A 17,258-nucleotide genomic window follows, 5' to 3' on the forward strand; every position below is an offset into this window, starting at 1 on the left:
TCACTACCGCACCTGTATATTTTGCATGTTATAAGACGGATGTTGTTCAGCTGTCAGCAGTTTGAAATCTAGAGTTGTGGGCCCAAATCCTATTACTCAGTAGGATTCACAGTTTTGTTTTTGATGGTGGTACAACAAAGGACAATATAATGCTAATGTAGTTTGCAAATGATGTAGATGGGGGTGAATATCTGTGAATCCCTCTCACTTTCTTGGTAACTTCACCCAGCCCTGCAGCCTCTAAGGTCTCTCACTGCTCCAATTCTGGCTGTTTCTGCATCATTAAACATTGTTGCAACTCAAGCAGCTGTGCCTTTAGCTGTCTGGGCCTTAAGATCTGGAAATTCTTCAGTAAACCTTTCCGCCTCGCCATGCCTTCTCTCTCCTTTAAAGTGCTCCTTAAAACTTACTCTTTGATCCAATTTTTAGTTGTCTGCCCTGATATCTTCTTATGTGGTTCAGTGTCATTTTATCTGACAGCATTCCTGTGAAGAGCCTTGCATTAAAGGTGCTAGATAAATGCATTTTTTCTACCTATCCTATTCTGTATATGCAGTGCATTCTCCAGAAAGCGGTAAAGGTAAGTGTGTGACTGGTCCATTTGTATAATCAGTGCATTTGCACGCAAGCCTGTTTGCTGCACTGAGTGACACATGCAGTAGGCTTCTTGTGCAGCCTTTGTGTATATATAATGTTAACTTCAATTACTATGTTATCTGCCAACAGTAGCCATGATTTTGTGTGGGCGGTGTCATTTTGCTAAATGGTAGGTCTATGCCTTTTGTTTGTTATGAAGTCGTATGATTCTCAGTTTTAACTGCATGTCGTGATTGAGTAGAAGAAGCATTGTCTATGCAATGAGGAAAATGTCCAACAAAAAAGGATTTCATTACAAGTGTCTTGTGACAGAATTAAATGAAAATAACCTACACATAAGAAAGATGAAGAATTTGTGTTTATATAATGACTTTCATGACTTAAGGATGTCGCAAAGAATTCACAGCCAGTTGTACTTTTGAAGAAGCACTTTTGAAGTGTAGTCATTGCTTTTTTTAATGTGATGAGGGATGAATATCGGCCAAGACACTAGGAAGAAACTCCCCTGCACTTTGAATAGTGGTATGGAATCTTTCATACCCACCTGAAAAGGCAGTTGGGGCCTGGGTTTAACCAGTCAAATGGAGGATGGCACCTCCAGTGCAGCATTCCCTCGGTGTCAGTCAGGATTTTGTGCTCAAGTTTCGGATCGGGACTTGAACTGACAACTGAGAGAAAAGGTTTCGAAGCAAGGTGAGGAATAAACAAATGAGTGTGAGAAAACTTTGGAAATTTGCAGTGAAGGGTAGGGCATAACATTTTGTAGTGCACACTGATATAAGAGGTTTTGGAGAGAGCACAGTCAAAGTTAGTTGGATCTTGGAGCAGGTTTTGTGAAGTGATGGATATTACAGGTATTATGTGTGATTAATATTGTTTGGTATTGTAACTTTTAATATTTTATATTTATGTGGTATTAGTAAATTAGGCCAATTATGGTGATTGCCCAACCTTTATGTAACAGTAAGATTGCGTTAACCAGCAGAAGCAGCGTTCCACATCAGGGATGGCCTGCAAGCATTGTCATTGGACATTGGCTCACTAAAAGCTGTATTGTTATAACCCGCAGTGGAGTCCTGCCCATGTATATCTGACATGACAACTTCTGCTAGCAAAAAAAATTTATGTTTTCATGCGGACTATAAAAATAAAATTAATAGACATGTAGTGATTTTCAGGCAAGTTGGGAGTCTTGAGCTTCAGATGATTATTCTAAACAACAGAAACTTTGGTTTTGTGGTTATCCGATCATGATTGCAGCCTCGTTTTCACACTCTACTTCCACTTCCCAATATAAATGAACTGTTCAATGAAATGGCAGCTATCTTGACATGTGTTTTAATGTAATCACTACAAGCTCAAAGAGTAGATAGTTAGTAAGTATTCTATTAACTATGAATAAGACAGGTCCATGTATAATAACTGATCTATCACAGTATTGCTGACAGATTCTTTAAAAGTCTCTTTCCTTAACTCTGTTCCCATAATTCTTTGTGTTCATCTCACTACCTTTCTGTTTGCCACCTTCTCAGTTCAATAGGTCATAGTCATTGTGTGTTCTGTTTTTCTCATTTTTTTCTGTCTCTATCTCTCGCTCTCTAAGCTTCTTATTTGGTCTCCAGCTCACCCCAACTGGCTCCCCCTACCCCTGCACGGAGGCACATTAGCAAACCTGTGGAACAAAAGTGGAAAATGCTGTAAAAACTCAGCAGGTCTGGCAGCATGTGTGGAGCGAGAAATGAAGTCAACGTCTTGAGTCCAATATGACTCCCCCACTGGAACAAGCGCTTTACAGTCAATGAATGCTTTTTTAAGTGTAGTCACTAATCCGAAAGACAGAATCTCTAATAGTGCAGCACTTCCTTAGTAATGCATTGGAGTGTCAGGCTAGATCTGAACCTGATCGCGACTCTATGTAGGATTTCAACCTTCAGACTAGAGGTGAGTTCACTGAACTGCAACTGATACCTTGGGGATACGCTAAAGGGCAGAATCGAAAGAGTGCAGGGAGGCTTGGACCTGAGAGTGAGCTAGAGGGCGGATACCTCAAGCACTCAACGTCCACACTGAATGTTAACTTTTGTAGCAGTCTATTTCAGGACTCAAGCCAAAGTACAGAAAGGCTTTGCTGCCTTATCTGCAACCTCTCCTTCATATCACAAATACTTTTATATGACAACGCAACCCTACTGCGATTTTAAAACATGATGTGCAAAGCTTCATCTTTTGAATTATTTTCCCCACACAATGGGGAGAAAGTCACCTCTGTTTTCCGGCTGTGAGGGTTTCTTTGTGAAACAAGTTTGCGCCAGATCATTATGACCCACATGCAAAGGACAAGAGAGTACACATCTACCCATAGGTTGCTAATTGGTAGCTGGATAGTACGGGATAGCTTACGTGGGAAGTGAAAAATATCGCATGATGCTGTAAACAGATACTGGTCAAAAGGAGGTGAGAAACAATTTATTTTGAAGTAGGTTATGGCAAAGATGGATAAAAGATCTTGTGTTTCTACAGCACCTTTCACAACCTCAGGGTGCCGTTATTTATGATCAAGCAACCACCTGGAACACACATGAATCAATGAAGTACTTTTTAAAGTGTAGATACTAATCTGAAAGATGACATCTCCAGTAGTGCATGCACTGAAGTGTAACACTAGATCTTTATGCTCAAGTCTCTGGAGTGGAGTGGAACTTCAACCTACAGCCTTCAGACTAGAGGTGAGAGTGTCATCCACTGAGTTACAACTGACACTTTGTGATGAATGTGTAGAGTTAATGAAGTCCGTTAGGGTGTGAATAGTGGGTAATAGTGCAACCTCTGACCTCACCAAATTTCAGAGGAGCCCTTGAGCACCTTAGCTTCTGGTCAGTGTGTGAGCCTATACACCCTGTGCCTGCTGTTCCTGTTGTCATGAGGACACAAGAACTGAGGCAGATTCCATCCCTTTTAACTTCAGCACTTGCAGTTCCAGCAGAGGTCACTAGACAACAGTTGAGCTTTTCTTCTCCCAGCCTCCTGCCCCTTCCCCAATTCCTCACACAGTTCAAGGATGCTGACCTTCATTGTAGCTTCCCAACTAAAACTTATTCTACACAGAAGAAACTGCAAATCACGCTTGGGACTTGTTAGTTTGTGGCCTGCCTGAACACAAAAATCTAATTTTGACACTCCAGTGCAGCGGTGAGGGAATGCTGCACCATTGGAGGGTACTGCCTGTCAAATAAGGTATTAAACTGAGGCCCCCATCTGCCTTCTCAAGTAAATGATCTATGGCGTTATTCGAAGAGGAACAGGGGAGTTATCCCTCAAGTACTTGATGTACACACTGAATGTTAGTTTTTGTAGCAGTGGTCAGGAGTGATCCCCAATGTCCTGGTCAATATTTATCCCTCAATCAACACATTGCTGTTTGTGAGAGCTTGCTATAGACCGCTAGGTTTCCTACATTACAGCTGATGAAGTGCTTTTGAAGCACTTTTGTAAAGTGCTTTGGGACATTCTAAGGTTGTGAAAGGCACTATAGAAATACAAGTCTTCTTTCTATTTGTCTGGATTTAAATCCAGGCCCTAGAAATGAAAGGATTGTGCATGGCTTGTAAAACTAATGGGTAGCCCGTGAGTTTGTGCCTGAGGAAATTCTGACAGAAATAGTTCCATATTTCGGACCTCATCTTGAATAGCATTTGAAATGTTGTGTGTACGCGTGCATGCACTTGTTGAGTTGTTGGGCGAGGACATAATTTGGTCTGCCTGGGCCGTTATTTATGATCAAGCAACCACCTGGAACATACATGAAGCACGGTTACTTGGACAAGACATTAGGCAACAATACATGCTTGGGCAAATTGGGTTAAGTGGAGAAAATAAATTTGCTGATAGCTAACTATTTCAAAATATTTTAACTATTATTGTAGGGTGTGAATTTAACTGCTTCCCTCCTGAATTGACAATTGGAAGGAGTTGAGAGTGAGCTTAAGTGGTGGTTCTCTGTACTTGTGGAGCTGTCTGAATGATCTTGTGTTAACATGGTGTCATCTGATTTCTCTTCAGTGACCCTCTTGAGCGTATGATTAACCACCCGCCTTTCTTTTGAGTGGAGCATTCAGAAATAACTGAAATACACGCTCAAATAACCCCAAAGCTCCCACTTTTTGCAATTCGAAGCCTATTGTTCCCATTGGTTCTGTCTCTTTTGATATAGAGCTGTTAGTTATTGAGGCTTTCATCATGTTTCATTTCATAGTCATCAACAGTGAAGGTAACTTTCAACTTCAAACCATTGTCCCATTTATGACTACCCTGCTCCTCTTACAGAATAGGGCAAAGGTGAAGCCTTGGTTTGTTGCTTGGTATGAGACGGAGTTTATTCAAGGTTGGGAGCAGCATTGCTGGGCGTGGGCTGTCTTGTGTCTTAATGCTATGTGTCAGATCAGTGTGTTAGCAAATTATCTACCTGGAGTTTAATTTAATTTCCCCTTGCATGATCTTAGACCCATGATATATGACTACATGCTTCAAGTGCATAGGTTTACAAAAAAATTTTAGAAAACCATGCAAAACACTGTGGGAGAAACCTGTCCGAAGCAAGTGTGGTTTCAGTGGGAGAGCCTTGCAAGATGGTGGTTCTCCACCCAGTTTGTATGCAAGAGTTTATTTTTTAAAAGAAATGGATGTGCCTTCTTAGTTCAAGACCCTCTTCTAATGAGCTTTCTCTCATTGATTTTAAAAAGAAAACCAGTTTGCATTGGTCCACAGGTTCCTCACATTTGTAATAGTCCTGGGTGACAATCAGAAATGTAACTAGAAACCTTGGACAACAAGGGAGCTGACATCACAGCATCCATTCAGGCAGAGTGTTTGCCTATGTTCCTATACCTAGCCCTAAGCCAGAGAAATAGATGTCTTCAGTGACTCATGAGGTCAAAGAAGGAAAAAAACTTGAAAGTGATTTTTTTAAAATTGTAATTTAAAGAAAAATTGTCCCTACTGCCCCAAAAAGTCATTGTTTGTTTATTTTTTAAACCAGTTTGATTTTTAAATTTAAAACCCTCTGCTTTGTGTTTTAAAAATTATTCCCTGGATATGGTCATTGCTGGCAAGGTGCGCATTCGTTGCCCTGAGTGACTTAGTTAGCTAGGCTACTTCAGAGGGTAGCTAAGAATCATCCACATTGGTGTCAGACTAGAGTCACATGTAAATCCAGACTCAGTAAGGATTTGATAACCTGAATTCAAATTCTGGATTACTAGTTCAGCAGTTTAGCTACTGTACTGCTATACCATAACACTATGTGGTAATATAATGTTGAATTATCCTCTAGCTCGAAAACAAACTTCCTGGAGTTAATTTGCACTTCATTCTGTTGGGAAAAAATAACTTGAAGTGTGCATGCAGAGCATTCAATGCTCACCTTTGTGCTTGTATAAACTTGATAGGATATGGTCAGTGGAGCAGGAGGAGGCTGTTCAAGCCTGTCCCACCCTTGAATTAGATCATGGTTGATTCTGTTAATAGTCTTGTTGGCACCTGTGGTACATCTCCCAGTGTGAGCTGAGATATTGTGTGTTGGCAAGATATTTAGTCACAGAGGGAGGGGAGTCTCAACTGGACCTGATCCTCATGCCCACACATCTCCTTTCCAGCAGGAGTTTGCAATTGAGAGCATGAACCATAATTGTGTTTTTTTTTTTTGCTTTCCTGTCTCCAATTTCAATATTGAAATTACAACCAGCTTTTTTTTTTTGCATTAATTCCCAAGTATACATGCAAGGACGATGATAGAAATAAACAATCATAAAAGTGCTTATACTTCAAATTAATGTTTTAAGTGATCTTGTGATCCCTGACTATAGCCATTAGTGTATCGATGGCTCATGATAATTGGAATAATGTTATTAAAACGTGAGAGCCAACAATGGGCAAGAGCCTCATGGCCAACCCAAACATGTAAAATGCATTGTTTATCTGCTGATGACAGCCATTAAATTTTAATGGCGCATGAATGATGTTGGAGGGACAGATGTGTGTGAATGTTTGAGAAGGAATGTTGGTGCTTATTAAGAGCTATCCTCAGTACTTTCACCAGCTCATTCAGCCACTGTCCACCCAATCTGTTCCTCGGCTGACACGAATTGGAAAATTATATAAAAAAATGATTTGCTATAATTTCTTTATAATGCAAAAGCACCTTTCATGATCTCAGGTTGTTCCAAAGTGCTTTACAGTCAATGAAGTACTTTGAAATTCTGTCACCATTGTAGGGGATGTGCATGCCATTTTGCACACAGCAAGAACCCATAAACAGCAATGAGATTGATGAACAGATCATCTGCTTGAATGGCGTTGATGGAGAGAGAAGTGTTGGCGAAGGCATCGGGTGAACTTCCCTGCTTTTCCTCCAATTCTGCTTGGGATCTTTTTACATCCACCTGAGAGAGCAGGAAGGGTTTAATGTCACACCCACTCTCTTGGTACAGTACAGGGAGTGTTAGCCTAGGTTTTTGCTCGTTGGAATTGGACTTCAACCCATAACCTTCTGACCCGGAGGTGAGTGTGTCCCCTTGAGTCATGGCTGACACTTGCATATGTGCAGACGAGGAATGCTGATGAATGGAACAATGCCAACGCATTGTCGGGTGGAGTAAAGGTCTCGCTCGCTCTCTCTCATATTTGTGCTTTGCCCAGCCTGAGAGAGCTCAGTGCTGACTTGGAGACATCCTTTCCCTTCCAGCATCCTTCCTGGTTAGAAACAACTCCTTGCTGATTCATGGGCTTGGGCAGCACTCTAACATGCTAACCATGCCTGACCCAGTCCCAGTGTAGTATCTGCTTGTGAGCAGAGGCATGGTCACTGGATGCTGCTCTAGAGGAGGAACTCTGGCTGTTTCCTATCTCAGTTAGACAACTTTATTGAAGCGCACAAAAAAAATCTTAAAGATGTGTGATAAATACTTGAATCAATCACTGTTCCCAGGAATGACGTGGGATCTCTGGTCTCTTGTAAAATAGCATCTTTATCCCTAACTCACACCAAGTGCTGTTCAGTCATCTACCCTGTGCTTGCTGACCTACACAGTTCCTAGTCCAGCAATGCCTCTATTTTAAAATTCTCACCCTTGTCTTCAAATCGCTCTGTGGCATTACCCCTCCCTATCTCTGCTACAGCTACCCAAGATATCTGCTGTCTTCCAATTCTGGCCTCTTGATCATTCGCAATTTTATTTACTCTATCTTTCCACAGCTACTGAAGCCCTAAGCCATGGGATTTCCTACCTAAACCTCTCGGTCTGTCTGTCTGTCTCGCTCTCTGTTTCTATATCACTCCTCCTTTAAGATGCTCTATAAAGCCTACTTCTTTGGCCAAGTTTTTCATCACCTGCCCTAATATTTCCTTATGTAATCCAGTGTCAAATTTGTGTGATAACACTCCTGTGAAGCACATTGTGATGTTTACTATGTTAAAAGCACTATATAAATTCAAGTTGTTGTTTAGCATCAGGAATTATGTTTTTAATTTGAGGGACGGAAGAGGAGAGATACAGAAGAATTGATTTTGGGCAGCGATGCCTTGTTCTCAGCATCCTTGAAATGCAGCCATGACTTTAGGAACAGTGCAAGTGCTGAATGCTAATTGTCTTTATAGCTGACACTTTGTGTGATCTCCTGGACTAGTTTCAATTGCCAGAAGGCTGCAGAGAGAAATTTTGTGCAGCAAAAACTTTGCTTGCTCCCCTAGCCAAGATGTTCCAGTACAGCTACAACACAGGCATCTTCCCGGCTATGTGGAAAATTGCCCAGGTATGTCCTGAGAACAAAATGCAGAACAAATCCAACCTGGCCAATTACTGCCCCATCAGTCTACTTTCCATCATCAGTAAAGTAATGGAATGAAACAGTGCTATCAAGTGGCACTTACCTTGCAATAACCTGCTCACTGGCACCCAGTTTGGATTCTACCAGCTCCTGACCTCATTGCAGCCTTGGTTCAAACATGGACAAAAGAGCTGAACTCCCGAGGTGAGGTGAGAGCGACTGCCCTTGACATCAAGGCCGCATTTGACCGAGTGTGGCATCAAGGAGCCCTAGGAAAACTGGAGTCGATGGGAATTAGGGGGAAAACTCTCCACTGGTTGGAGTCATACCTAGCACAAAGGAATATGGTTGTGGTTGTTGGCGGTCAGTCATTTCAGCTCCAGGACGTCACTGCAGGAGTTCCTCAGGGTAGTGTCCTTAGCCCAACCATCATCAGCTGCTTCAGCAATGACCTTCCTTTTGTCATAAAGTCAGGAGTGGGGATATTCGCTGATGATTGCACACTGTGTTCAGCACCATTCGCAATGCCTCAGATGCTGAAGCAGTCCATGACCAAATGCAGCAAGACCTGGACAATATCCAGGCTTGGGCTGATAAGTGGCAAGTAAAATTTGTACCACGCAAGTGCTAGGCAATGACCATCTTCAACAAGAGAGAATCTAACTGTCGTCCCTTGACGTTCAATGGTGTTATTATCACTGAATCCCCCACTGTCAACATCCTGGGGTTTACCATTGACCAGAAACTGAACTGGGCTAGTGATATAAATACGGTGGCAGGTCAGAGGCTAGGAATCCTGCGACGAGTAACTCACATCCTGACTCCCCAAAGCCTCTCTACCATCTACAAGGCACAAATCAGGAGTGTGATGGAATAGTCCCACTTGCCTGGATGAATGCAGCTCCAGCAGCACTCAAGAAACTTGACATCATCTAAGACAAAGCAGCTCGCTTGATTGGCACTGCATCCACAAACATTCAATCCCTCCACTGTATTAGCAGTGTGTACCATCTACAAGATGCACTGCAGGAGTTCAACAAGGCTCTTTAGACAGCACTATCTAAACCCACGACCATCACCATCTAGAAGGACAAGAGCAGCAGGTAAATGGGAACACCACCACCTGGAAGTTCCCCTCCAAGTCACTCACCATCCTGACTTGGAAATATGTCGCCGTTCCTTCACTGTCGCTGGGTCAAAATCCTGGAACTCTCTTCCTAACAGCTCAGTGGGTGTACCTACATCACATGGACTGCAGCAGTTCAAGAAGGCAGCTCACCACCACCTTCTCAAGGGCAACTGGGGATGGGCAGTAAATGCTGGCCCAGCCAGCGAAGCCCACATCCTGTGAATGAATTTTTAAAAATTTCCCTTATTGGCCCTTTCTTCCTTGTTTTCTCTTTTTATTGCCTCGCCAGGAGATTACATGTGTCGAGTCCTCATGATCCAGCCATCATGTGATGTGTGGCTTGATGGAGTAGCTGGTCTTTTCCTACCTGTCAATTGCATGTGTTTATGATATATATCATTCATTTTTGGAGGGATAGAATTGTGGGGCAGCGAAGTTATGTTAAACTTTTATAGAACCATGGGTAGACCGCACTTTGAGTATTGTAAACAGTTTTGGTCTCCATATTTTGAAGGCACTGGAGAAGGTGCAAATAAGATTTACATGGATTATTCCAGAACTAAGAAATTATAACCATTATGAAGAACTGAACAAACTGAGGCTCTTGTCTCCAGAAAAGAGAAGACTGAAGGGTGCCCTAATAGAGGTATTTAAAATTATGAAGATATTTGATTGGGTAGGCATTGCGAGGATGTTTCCACTGGCGGGAGTTCAAAACTAGGAGCCATAAATATAAGGCAGTCATTAATAAACCCAATACGGAATTCATGAGAAATTTTGTTAAGCAGAGAATGGTTAGAATGCAGAATTCGCTATTACAAGTTATTGAGGTAAATAGCAAAAATGCACTTAAGGGGAAGCTAGATTGGTACACAAGGGAGAAAGGAATAAAAGGATATGCTGATGGGGTGAGTTGAAGGTGGGTGAAAGGAAGCTTGCGTAGAGCATAAACACTGACACGAACCAGGAAGTCTATATGACCTGTTTCTGTGCTGTACAGAATCTCAGAAATTTTACAGTGCAGAAGGAGGCCATTCGGCCAATTGAGTCTGCTCCGGCTCTCTGAATGAGAAATTTACTTAATGCCATTCTCCCGCCTTCTACCTGTAACCCTGCACATTCTTCCTTTTCAAATAACAGTCTAATTCACTTTTGAATGCTTCAACTGAACCTGCCTCACCACACATTCAGGCAGAGCATTCCAGACTATAACCATTTGCTGTATGAAAAGTCTTTTCTCATTTCACTTTTGCTTCTTTTACAAATTACTTTAAATTTGTGCCCCCTTGTTCTCGATCCTTTCACGAGTGGGAATGGTTTCTCCCTAACTCTCTGTCCAGACCCCTTGTGACTCTGAATGCCTCTCTCAAATCTCCTCTCAGCCGCCTTTTCTCCAAGGAAAACAGTCCCAGCTTCTCCGAACTATCTTTATAACTAAAGGTCCTCATCCCTGGAACCATTCTTGTGAATCTTTTCTGCACAATCTCCAATGCATTCACATCCTTCCAAAAGCGTGGCACCCAGAAATGGATGCAATACCCCAGCTGAGGTCGAACTAGTATCTTATACAAGTTCAACATAACCTCCTTGTTCTTGTACTCTATGCCCCTAATAATAAAGCCTAGGATACCATATGTTTTATTAACCGCGCTTTCAACCTGTCATGCTACCTTCAATGACTTATGCACATATATACCCAGGTCTCTCTGCTCTTGCACCCCCTTTCGAGTTGTATCCTTTATTTTATACTTTCTCTTCATGTTCTTCCTGCCAGAATGAATCGCTTCATTTCTCTGCAGTCAACTTCATCTCCACCTGTCTGCCCATTCTACCAACATGTCTATGTCCTTTTGAAGGTCTACACTACCCTCTTCACAGTTCATAATGCTTCGAAGTTTCATATCATCCACAAATTTTCAAATTGTGCCCTGTAAAAATTCAAAGGGGAGGACCCACCATCCGTGGTTAACTAAAGAAATTAAGGAAAGCATCAAACTTAAGGAAAAAGCATTTAACTGTGCAAACATGAGTGGCAAGTCAGATGATTGGTCAGAATATAACGAGCAGCAGGGAAAGGCTAAAAGGTTAATCAGGAGAAAGAAATTACAGTATGAGAGGAAGCTAGCTAGAAATGTAAAAATGGATAGCAAGAGTTTCCACAGGTATTTAAAAAGGAAAAGTGTAAGTAAACTGATTGTTGGTCCTCTAGAGAGTGACAGCGGGGAGTTAATAATAGATAATATAGAAATGGATGAAATTAACAAATATTTTGCTTCCGTCTTCACTATAGAGGATATAAAAAAACATTCCAAAGGTTGAGGCCCCAGCACACATGTCTGTGGGACTCCGCTTGTCATGCCCTGCCAATCAGAAAATGACCCATTTAGGCATTCTTTGTTTTCTGTCAGCTGGCTAATCTTCTATCCATGCTAATGTTACTGCCTAGACCAGGAACTTTTATCTTCTGCAGTAACCTTTGGTGTGGCACCTTATCAAATGCCTTCTGGAAATCCAAGTACAGTATGTGCCCTGAGTGAGGAGTGAAGGGAGGGGGGAGCTTGGTGAAATTACATTTACTAGGGAAATAGTACTGAACAAATTGGACTGACAGGTCTCTGGGTCCAGATGCACTTCATCCTAGGCTCTTGAAAGAGGTGGCTAATGAGGTAGTAGGTGGTTGGTGTTAATTTTCCAAAGTTCCCTAGATTCTGGAAAGGTTCCATCAGACTGAAAAGTAGCAAATACTATTGAAGAAGGGAGGGAGGTAGGAAACTATAGAACAGTTAGCTTGATGTCTGTCCTGGAAGAAGGTATTAGAACCGACCATTAAGGATAACTGAGCACAGAGAAACTGAAGGTAATCTGGAAGAGTCAGCATGGTTTTGTGAAAGGGAAATTGTGTTTAACCAATTTATTGAAGTTCTTTTGAAGAAGTAACATGCACTGCAGATAAAGGAGAGCCTGTAGATGTACTGTACTTGGATTTCCAGAAGGCATTTGATAAGATGCCACATCAAAGGTTACTGCAGAAAATAAAAGTTCCTGGTCTAGCCAGTAACATTAGCATGGATAGAAGATTGGCTGGCTAGCAGAAAACAGAAAGTATGCGTAAATGGGTCTTTTTCTGATTGGGAAGGCGTGACGAGTGGAGTCCTGTAGGCATGTGTGCTGGGGCTTCAACTTTTTACAATTTGAATCAAAGACTTAGATGAGGGGAGTGAAGCCATGGTAGCTAAATTTGTAGATGACACAAAGATAGGTAGGAAAGTATGTTGTGAAGAGGATGTAAGGAGGTTGCAGATGGATACAGATAGGTTGAGTGAGTGGGCAAAAATCTGGCAAATGGAGCATAATGTAGGAAAATGTGAAGTTGTTCACTTTGGCAGGAAGAACAAAAAAGCAGAGTATTACTTAAGTGGAGAACGGTTGCAGAATTCTGAGGTGCAGAGGGATCTAGGTGTTCACATGAGTCACAAAAAGTTAGGATGCCGATGCAGCAAGTAATTAAGAAGGCTAATGGAATGCTATCCTTTATTATGAGAGGAATTGAACATAAAAGTAAGGATGTTATACTTTAGTTATACATGGCATTGCTGAGACCACATCTCAAATATTGTGTGCAATTTTGGTCTCCTTATTTAAGGAAGAATGTAAATGCATTGGAGGCAGTTCAGAGGAGATTTACTGGATTGATAGCTGGAATGAGTGGATTGTCTTATGAAGAAAGGTTAGGCAGACTGGGTTTGTTTCCACTAGAGTTTAGAAGAGTGAGGGGTGACTTGATTGAAGTATATAAGATCCTGAAGGATATTGATAAGGTGGACATAGAAAGGATGTTTCCTCTTGTGGGTGAGTCCAAAACTAGGGGGCACAGTTTTAAAATTAGGGGTTGCCCTTTCAGGGCAGAGATGAAGAGAATTTTTTTCTCTCAGAAGGCTGTGCGACTTTGGGACACTGCCTCCAAAGACGGTGGAGGCAGGGTCGTTGAACACTTTTAAGGCAGTGGTAGATAGATTCTTGTTAGGCAAGGGAATCAAAGATTATCAGAGGTAGATGGAAATGTGGAATTCAAAACATAAACAGATCATCCATGATCTTATGAATGGCGAGCAGTCTCGTGGGGCTGAATGACCTACTTCTGCTCCTATGTCGTATGTACATCAAGGTCTAGGTCGTTAGTACATATCAGGAAAAGCAAGGGTCCCAACACTAACCCCCGGGGAACTCCACTACAAACCTTCCTCCAGACTGAAAAACATCCATTAACCACTACTCTCTGTTTCCTGTCACTCACTGAATTTTGTATCCATGTTTCTACTTTCCCTTTTATTTGATGAGCTGTAATTTTGCTCATATGTCTGTAGTGTGGCACTGTATCAAATGCTTTTTGGGAGTCCATGTATACCACATCAACAGCATTGCCCTCACCAAACCTCGGTGTCACCTCTGTAGGCAAACTATAGCAAATTAGTTAAACGCAATTTTCCCTTAAGAAATCCATTCTAGATTTCCTTAATTAACCTGCATTTGTCCCTGTGACAATTTGTTTTGTCCCAGATTATTGTTTCTAGAAGTTTCCACACCACACTGAAGTTAAAATGACCAGCCTATAGTTGCTGCCTTTACCTTTACATCCTTTTTTGAACAAGGGTATATTGTTTGCAATTCTCCACTCTTCTGGCACCAGTCCTGAGTCTGAGACAGACTGAAAAGTTATGGCCAGTGACTCTGCAATTTCCACTCTCACTTCCCTCAGTATTCTTGCTAGCTTATCATCCTGTCCCAGTGCCTTATTAACTTCAAGTGCAGATATCCTCTCCAATCCTTATCGATTTCAAACCCTTGTAGTGTCTGAATTATCTCTTCTTTCACCATGGCCTGGGTAATATCTTCCTTGGTAAAGACAGATGCAAAATATTTATTTAATACCTCAGCAGTGCCCTCTGCCTCCTTGTGTAAATCCCCATTTTGGTCCTTAATTGGCCCCACTCCTTTTACCACCTTTTTTTATTATCTATATGCCGAAAGTAGACTTTGGGATTCCGTTAATATTAGGTGTTAGTCTCTTTTCATTGTCCCTCTTTGCTTTATTTACTTTCTTTTTCACTTCACCTCTGAACCTTCTATATTCAGCCTGGTTCTCAATTGTATTTTCTACATGACATCTGTCATAAGCTTGTTGCCTGGGCTGAAGAGTTTTAGTTATGAGGAGAGATTGGATATAAACTGGGGTTATTTTCCCTGGAGCAGAGGAGATTGAGGGGGAACATGATTGAGGTGTATAAAATTGAGGGGCAGAGATAGGGTAGACAGGAAGGAACTTTCCCCCTTGGTGAATGGATCAATAACCAGTGGGCATAGATTTAAGGTAAGAGGCAGGAGGTTTAGAGGGGATGTGAGGAAGAATTTTTTCACCCAGAGGGTGGTGGGAATCGGGAACTCACTGCCTGAAAGGGTGGTAGAGGCAGAAACCATCATAAGATTTAAGAATTATTTGGATATGCACTTGCGGTGCCATGGCATACAAGGCTATGGGGCTAATGCTGGAAAATGAGATTAGAATAGTTAGGTACTTGTTTGACCAGCGCAGAGTTGAAGGGCCAAATGGCCTTTTTCTATGCTGTAAACCTCTGACTCTAAGCACACTTTTTCTTCCTCATCTCAATTTCTATCTCTTTTGTCATTCAGATGGCAGGATTTGTTTGCCTTAGCTTTCCCTTTCAAGGCGATATACCTTGACTGTGCTTGAATTATCTCTTATTTGGAGGTAGCCCATTGATCAGCTACTGTTTTTCTTGCCAATCTTTGATTCCAGTTTATTTGGCCAGGATCCCTTCTTACCCCATAAGACCATAAGACGTAGGAGCAGAAGTGGGACATTCGGCCCTTTGAGTCTGCTCCACCATTCAATGAGATCATGGCTGATCTGATAATCTTCAACTGCACTTTCCTGCCTTTTCTCCTTAACCCTTGATTGCCTTAAAAATCTGTCTATCTCAGCCTTGAATATACTTAACGACCCAGCTCTACTGCCCTCTGCGGTAAAGAATTCCACAGATTCATTACCCTCTGAGAGAAGAAATTCCTCCTCATCTTTGTCTTAAATGTGCGACCCATTACTCTGAGATTATGCCCTCTGGTCTCTGCCACAAGGGGAAACAACACTCAGCATCTACTCTGTCAAGCCCCCTAAGAATCTTACATGTTTCAATAAGGTTGCCTCTCATTCTTCTAAACTCCAATGAGTATAGGCCCAACCTACTCAAACTCTCCTCATAAGAAAATCCCTCCATATCTGGGATCAACCTAGTGAACCTTCTTTATCCATGCTAATATACTACCCCAACAACATGGGTTCTTATCTTATTAAGTAGGCTTATGTGGAGTATCTTATCAAATGCCTTTTGAAGATCAAAATATATTACATCTACTGGCTCCCCTTTATCTATCCTACTTGTTACCTCCTCAAAGAATTCTAAAAATTTGTCAGGCATGATTTCCCATTTATGAAGCCATGCTGACTCTGCTTGATTATATTATACATTTCTAAATGCTCTGCTGTTACATCCTTTATAATAGACTCCAACATTTTCCCAATGACAGATGTTAAGCTAACTGGCCTATAGCTATCTGTTTTTTGTCTCCCTTTTTGAATAAGGATGTTACATTGGTAGTTTTCCAATCCTCTGGGACTTTTCCAAAATCTAAGGATTCTTGGAAGATTACTACCAGTGCATCTCCTATCTTTGTAGCTACTTCCTTTAATATCCTAAGATGCAACAGGGGACTTATCAGCCTTTAGCCCCATTAGTTTCCCTAGTAGATTTTCTCCAGTGATGGTTATTGTATTTATTTCCACCCCACCTCCTTTTGTCCCTTGATTATTTAGTATTTTTGGAATGCTACTCGTGTCTTTTACTGTGAAGACCGATGCAAAGTATTCATTTAACTCCTCTGCTATTTCCTGGTTCCCCATTATTATTTCCGAGTCTCATTCTCCAAGGGGCCTATGTTCATTTTGGCCTCTTTCTTCCTTTTTATGTATTTAAAGAAGCTCTTACTGTCCATTTTTATATTACATGCTAGTTTACCCTCAAAATTTATTTTCTCCCTCTTTATTACTTTTTTGGTCCTCTTTGGTTGATTTTTAAAACTTTCCCAATCCTCTGGCTTACCACTAATCTTTGCCACAGTGTATGTTTTGTTTCAACTTGATACTATCCTTAATTTCCTTGGTTAACCATTTTTGGTTTATCTCCTTTCCAGAATTCTTGTTCCTCAATGGAATATATCTGTGTTGTGACCCCATTAAATTTGGCTTTCTCCCAATTAATTATTTTTACTCTGGATTGTTCTTTGTCCTTTTTCATTGCCAGCCTAAACCTTTGTAATCCTATTTAAAAAGGAGATGCCAACATACACCACATTGGAGCACTTTTCATTAAGGGGGTGACGGCTGTCCTGATTTTAAAGCTCAGGATGCTGTGTCCAGTTTGCTTCCTGTAAAATGACTTTCATTTTCCTATTATAATCAGTTTCCAGATTCACTTCCTCTCTCTCCAGGTTACATATTTTATAACCTACATGGCTTATTCCCCCAGTAACCCAATGTGAATTTGCATATTTTTAAATGTAAAATCAATATTCAGGGAAAAAATTTTCTCCCACAAAAAAAATGGCAGACAGAAATTCAGTGTCCGTATTCTGCTGA

The 17,258-nt window shown here is 41.4% G+C and overlaps 1 protein-coding gene across 4 annotated transcripts in view; it reads left to right on the forward strand.

The window, feature by feature from the left end:
• Window positions 1-17,258, forward strand: part of extl3 (exostosin-like glycosyltransferase 3) — a 94,440-nt gene that overhangs the window by 12,694 nt on the left and 64,488 nt on the right. The gene's annotated exons all lie outside the window — the stretch shown is intronic.

Source organism: Carcharodon carcharias, chromosome 5, assembly GCF_017639515.1.
Source record: "Carcharodon carcharias isolate sCarCar2 chromosome 5, sCarCar2.pri, whole genome shotgun sequence".
Taxonomy (NCBI): domain Eukaryota; kingdom Metazoa; phylum Chordata; class Chondrichthyes; order Lamniformes; family Lamnidae; genus Carcharodon; species Carcharodon carcharias.